Genomic DNA, 8,259 nt, shown 5'->3' on the forward strand with positions numbered 1-8,259 from the left:
TATATCTACAAAATCCTTTCAAAAGGTGCATTACTCATGTCAGCGCTAATTGCACAAACCGCCGCGTTTACAGTCGCAAAGTATTGCAACCGCTGCCTTGATAGACCTAACGTCGGATTTGGGAATGCTAACCTGTTACTCAAATGCAATTAAAGGTTTCCAATTTACGAGAAGATTAACAGGTTTAAATCAAGCGAATTCGATCGCGCGATAAGAAAAGCGTAAAATACGTAGCGCGACGCAGATGGAATGGCTGGTTCCCAGCTGTGTGAAGGACGACTAGCATTGAGCTCCGAGTTCAACTCTGGTTCGCTTGTTACGCGTGTAACTTAATTACGTATCGTATACTCGCGCACAGCGGAGACTGACATGAAACAAATCTCCACTCTAATCTGCGACCGAGGCAACCTGTTACTTAGCACGGAACTCGCCAACTTATATCAAGTTGGCGCGGCCCGACCGACCACGGAAACCACCAACCATCATCCATCACTCATCATCTATTACCTCATTAACTTCCAGAAAGCAAACAGCTGCATTTCGCAGTAAATCGATCGTTATCGAATTCTGGCAATCTCTCAAGGCACAAAATTATGATTTATCATATGTCATCAGCTGTTACTTGGTTACGGTTAATTAGAAGAACATCTAAAATTTAATTAAAAGCATGTTTATGATGACGGAATTTATTTATTTTTTTTTTTTTCAAAGAAGCTGTTCAGTTTGCGGATTATCTCCATGTCCTGATACATCGTTAAATGCCAACGTGTTTATGAAACATTGGCATTTAACGATGTATCAAGATACGGAAATAATCCGCAAATCACGTGGCTTCTTTGAAAAAAAAAAACTCCCGTAGAAGCTTAAAAGTATATTTTATTTTATTCATTTTACTCTGATAAAATGGAAATTGCAAAATTACAGAAAGTTATCTAAAGATCTATTAACTTTCTAGTTTCTTATGTTTTCGTTACAAACAAATTTTATACGTAAGGATTAAGAAACAGGAATAAATTTATAAATGACTTTTTAAAAAAGATTTTTTTCTATTTTTATAGTAATGACGTTCATTGTGGTGCGTAGGATTTTTTAATACATTATTCTCTCTCTTCGAAATATCCTAAAAGTGCGCAAAAATTACAAAATGGCCGTCAGGGTTAAAAGTATATATTAGATGAACAAATCATTGGATTTTCCTTGCAGATTAACTTTCTCTTAGACCGACCGCCATTGTCGACGCTCATATTTTCTGATATTTTTGAGCTAAACCTATACTACTATCATCACAAGTTATAACGAGTTCGCACCTGAATATTGATCATCGAAATATACTACGTGCCTCGCCACCTTTACACAGATCATGCACTATCTCTCGGGTCACGCTCGTCGCTATCAAATTTTGTACGCGTATCTTCATCTTATAATTTCAGTTCGTAATCAATCGGTATGCAAAAGCTACTGACGAAAGCATGATTTGGAGCAAGAGCTTGTATTTCAGACTTGGTACTTTATTGCGCGCATACGTCACGTCTGCTCTTAGGTATGAGTACGTCGTCACCCCCATTTATTACCCGACTATGTTCTTATAGATTTCTAACATCCCTAGTGTGCTTATATCCTTAAATTGCGACCGCCGAAAGCAGAGTGGCAACACCATGATTAAATCATTTTGCCGTATACACAGGGCGCACATACCCGGCGTCTCTGTGCAGATTGATCGCGATCGCTCGTTTCTAAAGACGTTGCTACAACATCATGCTACACCAACCTGTTACTTGTCGGCAGCGCGAGCTTCTAAGAGGAGAGTAGGGGTTTCGTGTACGATCCCTCGAGCGCGCCTCTTCGGCTCCCTTACTCACGGATGCACGTGCTCTCCGGTATTGTCTTGACACAGGTAGCAGCGCCCACTTTTTCCCCTCTGATAAGACACGATCCGACGGACGTGCACGCCGGAAGTGCCCGGGAGAGAAGAGGAAAGAGAGAGGAAACCGACGTCCTGAACGAGCGATATCAAGTTCAGCTTACGTGCAGAGGGAAAAAAAAAAAAGAGACAAATTATCGCGACATCCCCAACGGAGCGACCGTATTGTCGGGCAGGCAGCCCGGCTTGCACTGCCCGGGTCTACCGTTTCTCCCACCGGAGAACCGCCACCACTGTACCTCACTTCCCCTCCCCCCGCCTTCCACCCTCTTTTCCACCTTCCTGTCAGTGTGCCGCGACAACCCTCTGCACCAGCCACGTTCTACAGCGAACAAACGCGTCCTCCCCCGAAAAAGCTCACCTCTCAACCCCACCTGACGCCACTCCGTCCGCTCGCCTCTTCTTCATCCCTCGTCCTAGATCTCCTCGACGAGCAGCTCAGAGCGCAAACTCGCGCCCCTTACCCTCTTCGAGAGTTGGAGGCAAGAAGCCTTCGCCTCAACCGGCGGTTGCAGAACGAAGGACAAGACGAAGACACTGTACTCGGATAAGCATACGTCATCCATGCGTATGTCGATCTCGACTACTGTGTAATCGTCTCGCATTCGATTTTGAGAAAGATCACATATCACGTCGATCTGACTGGGTGGTGAATGAATACGAATGTTCGCTGTCAGCTCAATAGCAAGAATGCGGAAGGAGAAGTCCACACTTTTACATAAGATGGATGTGAGGGAAAAAGGGAAAGAGCCAATAAAAAGGCGAATTCCCTTTGTATATCTATTTTTAAATGTAAATTGTCGTCGTAAAAGTTTCTTATATTTCTCGCGCTTAGATTTCCTTCTTGAAAATGAATACTTGGATACGACAAATTTAGATCTAACAGCATACGTGCGTATAAATATTTTTCTTGAACGTAACAAATATTTTGGAATATTAAGATACGTAAGTAATTTTCTCATGCAGTTAATTATATTTCTAATTCTTATCTCTAATTTAGACTTTCATAATTAAAAGTTAACTTATGTTTCACGTACTTGCGTTATATTGCGCGATTTTCAGCGATTGACCGCACGCAGAGGTTCGCTGAGGGACGAGAGTGAGAAATAGGTGGTGGATATAAATCTGCGTTATCACTTAATCCGAGGTTCAGGAATATGAAATGATACCGAGTTGCAACGGAATACGCAAATAGATGCGACATGCATAGTAAAACGGAAACAAATCGAAGTACCGAATCGTGAAATTTTGACAGCGTTACGTTGGTACGCTGAATCATATGCATTATTCCCGGAGCTGTATGTGAGTCGCGTATCTAAATAAACAAAACGTAGCTTCGTCGTCGATATGTTTAATCGGAAACGCTGGAAATCGAATTGCATCACTGAATCTTAACTTTGTTCACGATTAATTGCGATACGTCTTATTCACGTTACAATTTCGAAATGAGAAATCGTAACGCTCTTAAAGCGTCACTCATAAATATCTCTTCAGGACGTAACAAGATAAATCTGTTGCTGCGCAACGTAATCGTACAGAAAACTGCATATCCCAGAGAACAAAGAACGCCTAAAGAAGCTTAGAACTTATCACTAATCTAAGGATCTCATATCAGAGAGATTAACTGATGAAGAGTAAGCTTTGACAAATTTGTACTTGTAAAAACTTTGGCGATAATCTTCTTTTTTATTATTTGTAGTTGATACCTTAACAGCCTTTAACATATAGTATAGTAAATTTAATTCTTTTAAAATTCTCTGGGCCTCGGAAATTATCGCTCTGCTATTTTCGCAAATAAGGACAAATTGGACTTGAAATTGACTTTGAATATGTCAAGGAATTCCATTCCTGAGGTAAGACCGAAGGTATTTCCTATATATATGCCCCACGTGTTCGCGACACCCTCATTAGCCACGTGAAGACCGCAGCAGGAGAGCCTGCGGAGTGGATCCTGACAAGACGTCACACGAACGTCACTATCTGATCGATTTCGCGCGCGCGGAGAGGAAGTTTCCTGGCGATGGCTCAGGTCGAGCTCGTACCTCCCCCTGTGTCTCTGCCCCTGCGACTCCGCAGCCCCTTTCGTTCCTTCCTTCGTCGCGGACTGTCCGAAGGGGGTGCGACGAGGATATTTCGTGATGCGCAGGCGACGAGCAGCGCGCACGTTTCGGGACACTTCGGTTATTATACGTCGAGGGTGTCGGAATAGAGTTCCGGCACGAGGAAGGGCGCGAAAGAGGGTGGGTAAAATGGGAAAGGGAAGCTCCAACGTGTCGAACAGTGCGGAAAGTTGGAGATCTAGATGAGGTTGGAAAAGCGTCTCGCGTTAAAACCAGATTTCTGACGATGATGCTTGTTACTTATTTAGAATAAAAGCGAGACAACGTGCTGCATATCCAAAAACGGGAGACATAAGATGTGATCTCTTTAACATCTTTTATGTCCCGATTTTGGACTTTTTATTGTCTAGACTGCTACTCTTCACTCTGATGTATTGTATAATGTATATGGCTTTTATTTCTATATTGTTATTTTACTTTTATTTTTAGAATTTTTAGAACAAAACATTTCAACTTTTTCCTTTATTTCCTTTTATTTATTGAATTTCATAAAATTGTATAATTTTTAAATTACATATTAAAATTTTATAATAAATTGTGATCTTTAACGACACGTGTCTATGACTAACATTGAAAAATATTCATTATATTCTTTTATCTTGGTGATATTAAGTACAAATTATATAAAGAGCTTCGAGTCTTTCAAAATAGTGACTTAAAGTTGAAATATCGCGAGGAGTGTTAACGATTTTAATTTGCTTCCACGAATTTTATGAAAAGAATTTTCACTTTCCGGGTAGATATCCGCCAGTAGATATTCGTCCAGTAATTAAGAAGAAATTGTTTTTTTAACAATTTACATCGACAGCAAAGGAATGCCAGGCCACGTTGAGGAATCTTCTTTCAGTTCAATTCGCTTAAAAGAACCGTATACTTTGGATCTTGATTGTTGTTTGAATTCTGGTACGATCGTTAAATTCTTACTGTATCAGAATGTCTTTGAAGTATCGCGAAGTACGCGAGGCCTTATGAAATCTTATTTAAGCCGCAAGACTTCGTTAAAGAACTTAGGCCCATATTTTGTAATCACATTTCTACTGAGGAACTCGATTAAAACTAGTTTTAAGAAGCAATAAGTTCAAAAGGATCTCGAGAGTCAATTCGATATTTATGACGTCAAACTTAGATTATATACATTGTATGTCTATTTTATTTTGTACATTTTTACTCTTGAATTGTACGGTTATAAATACTGACCTTAAAATAAAACACCATCTTATCTTATTTAAAAAAAATACATATTACGTTTCTCGCTCATGTTATGCTAATTTCAAACCAGTAATGAATCTGGAAAGTTTGCTGTACGAAACGTTGGTGGAATCTTCATGTATTTTATTTAAATTAGCATTACAACTTAAATCAGTTTAAAATTTTAAAAGAACAGAAGTAAAAAATTCTCGTTAAACCATTGTTAAGAACTTCTGAAATAGATGAAAATCCTACGAAATGAGAAAAATATCTCATTACACAAAACATAGGTATATCGTGAGCATTGAGTAAATACAGATATATTGTAGGCATTGAGTAAATACTTTTTATTTTTTTTTACATTTTTTCGACTTTGCGTACCGAGATATTGTAGAGATCATACCGTTCACTTTACAGAGAACATTAAACATTGTTCTCCGTATAACGTATCGCATTTTCTAGTGTCGGGACAAAGGACTTCTTCAAACAGCAGTCGCGAATTAATCCCTTGTGCACGGAACTTACGCGGAATATAGAGGACAGTTTCGTATTCGGGTATCCGATGCTTTACGAGCTCGTGAGCCAGAAGCGGAAGCGTACTTGATGCAGCAGCAGTAACAGCAACGGATCTTGAAATTGTATCAAAATCACCCAACTATTCGCATTATATACAAGGTACTGATGATTAGTATTTGCATTAAACGGAAGTAGAACATCGATATTTTGATCCTACTTTATTCAGAGTCAATTGACGGACGAACGATGCAAACTGCCGCGAATCGATCTCGAAGCATCCATGCAATCGTCGAGTTAATTGGAAAAAAAAAGGTTCGAGCGAGGTTCCGTTTCCATTTCTCGTCGACTTATGGCAACAATTTTCCCACGCGCGAAACTTTTTCCATTAATTCGATGCCAGCGATGGCACACAACTTCATCGGTCAAGAACTAGCACAATTTTATCCGTCGAATTAATAGAAACCTCAATTTCAAATCGAAACTCTCAAGGTCGTGCATTATGGACGAGAATCGAATTAAATTCTTGAAAATTTTTCGCTCTTAACAAGGATCGCAGACGCCGCGATATTATGTCCTTTCTCTCATATCGAAAACAGTAAATCATACGGTGTCTTTATTGGAAAAAGAACTTTATTTAACATATTAATGCAGGTTTTTTTATCTTTATGAAGATATTTGATGAAATGCTTTCCTTGCTATTAAAACCGTATTACATGTCATAGCGTCTCCAATTAAAGCCTTACACTTTATATCCTTTAAAAAAAGATTATTTTTAAAAATTTTTTCTGCAAAAGGGATAAAGTAAATTAAAAATCTATAGAGCTATTCGTTATATATATATGTATTGATATGAAGTATTAAAAAAATTTTTTTTGAAGAAAATGGCAGCATTGCGATCAATTCAAATAAACTGATTTTCAGTGACCTAATCAGCGTACAAGATTACTATGAAACGATTTGGCTTAAAACAAAAAATCAAGAATTTTTTTACACGATATTTACTTAAAAAAATGGAGGTTTTCAGAAATATGCTTTTTGTGAAAATGATGAATATTTGAAGAAAAGGTATTATTTCTAACAAAATAATTTTGCATAAAGATGTTAATAATAATAATTGTTTTTAAATAATCGAAAAAATCGCTATGTATTTTTTAAGTAATCAACAAATAAAGACTTTCTACAAGTTTCTTCAAGTAAATCGAATAAAAATTTTAGAAGTTACAATGTATGGTAAAAAATATTGTTTCGAAAAATGTTTTGAGAAAAATACGTTTAAAGTTGTTCGTGTGACGTTTCATGAATCAGCTTGTAACTTTTTAAATTCTTTAAACTTTTATTTCAACTAATGGAGCTATACTTTCATAAACTATAATTAATTAAGCGAAAAAGAATTCTCGATTTTCTTAAAATTTTGAAATGATGTAAGGCTTTAATATCCAGATAACGCAAACTTGTTGTAAAAGATGTCTTTTAAATATTTTATGCGTCATATACATGCAACATATATTATCTGGTTATCTACTCGAATAGAAATTTTGAAAATGTTTTGTTCTCAAGAATTATATTTAGATATTGTTATATATTACATCTTTTGTTTTCATAAAAATAGTCACACGGTCATTATTAAAAAAAAAAAAGGATTTTATTTAATGCAGACTTTTATTTTCATGAAAACATCAATAATAAAATGCTTTTTTGCTATTAGCACAATATATGTCTCACAATTTCAACATATCCAATAATTATATGTATATTCGAAAATTGAAATTTCGAAAATTTTTTTGCTCAAGAATTATAGAGAAATTTATTTTACATCTTCTTTCTCTATTTTTGTGATAAAAACAGGTCACTAAAAAACAATAGTTTTATTTAATACAATTCTCTCTTCATGAAGACATTGATAATAAAATGCTTTTTTGCTATTAAAACAGTGTATACGTCATAATCTCGACGCAGCCGATGGTAATCTGTTCGAAAGCAGTGCGAAATTACGCGCGAAAATGTGAGGATGTATGTCCAGCGGGGAGCTTTCGAAAATTTAATTGAAAATTCGGTCCCGCTATAATCCCTAATACGAACATAAAACTTATATGCGTTTCCGTGTATAACGAATTTTCGGAAACAACGCATTTGTTAACCCAGGAGAGAAATATAATTATTCTACTTTATAACTACGTGAATTAATTACTCTCGTCGATTTTATGCGAGTGCCGTCAACGTTTATTTCAGTTATTTGAGTAGAATTTTGCAGTCAAATATTATTCCAACTATATATCTCCATTCAACTATTTCACTTTCATAGTTTCACAATTATATCAATTTGCGAACGTTATCTCGTAACGTCATTCAGTGTCGCTATGCAAATTCGACTGCATGCTTTCGAAATTCCACGGTAACTATTCGTTTCCCAGAGTCCAATAGAGCTACCGATTGTAGTATAGAAAAATTTGGAGCATGCAAATATTTGTATTTTTAATATTTTGCTGTTCCACCCTTCCCTCCCCCCCCCCCCCC

At 37.0% G+C, this 8,259-nt stretch overlaps 1 protein-coding gene across 2 annotated transcripts in view; it reads right to left on the bottom strand.

Annotated features, from left to right (window-relative positions):
- Positions 1–1,990, bottom strand: part of LOC108755440 (regulating synaptic membrane exocytosis protein 2) — a 167,328-nt gene extending 165,338 nt beyond the window's left edge. For both annotated transcript variants that reach the window (XM_018498441.1, XM_018498440.1), the window contains exon 1: positions 1,769–1,990. The gene's annotated coding sequence lies outside the window, so the exon portion shown is untranslated. The remainder of the gene's footprint in view (positions 1–1,768) is intronic.
- Positions 1,991–8,259: the final 6,269 nt, after the last annotated feature.

This window comes from Trachymyrmex septentrionalis, unplaced genomic scaffold (assembly GCF_001594115.1).
Source record: "Trachymyrmex septentrionalis isolate Tsep2-gDNA-1 unplaced genomic scaffold, Tsep1.0 scaffold87, whole genome shotgun sequence".
Lineage (NCBI taxonomy): Eukaryota > Metazoa > Arthropoda > Insecta > Hymenoptera > Formicidae > Trachymyrmex > Trachymyrmex septentrionalis.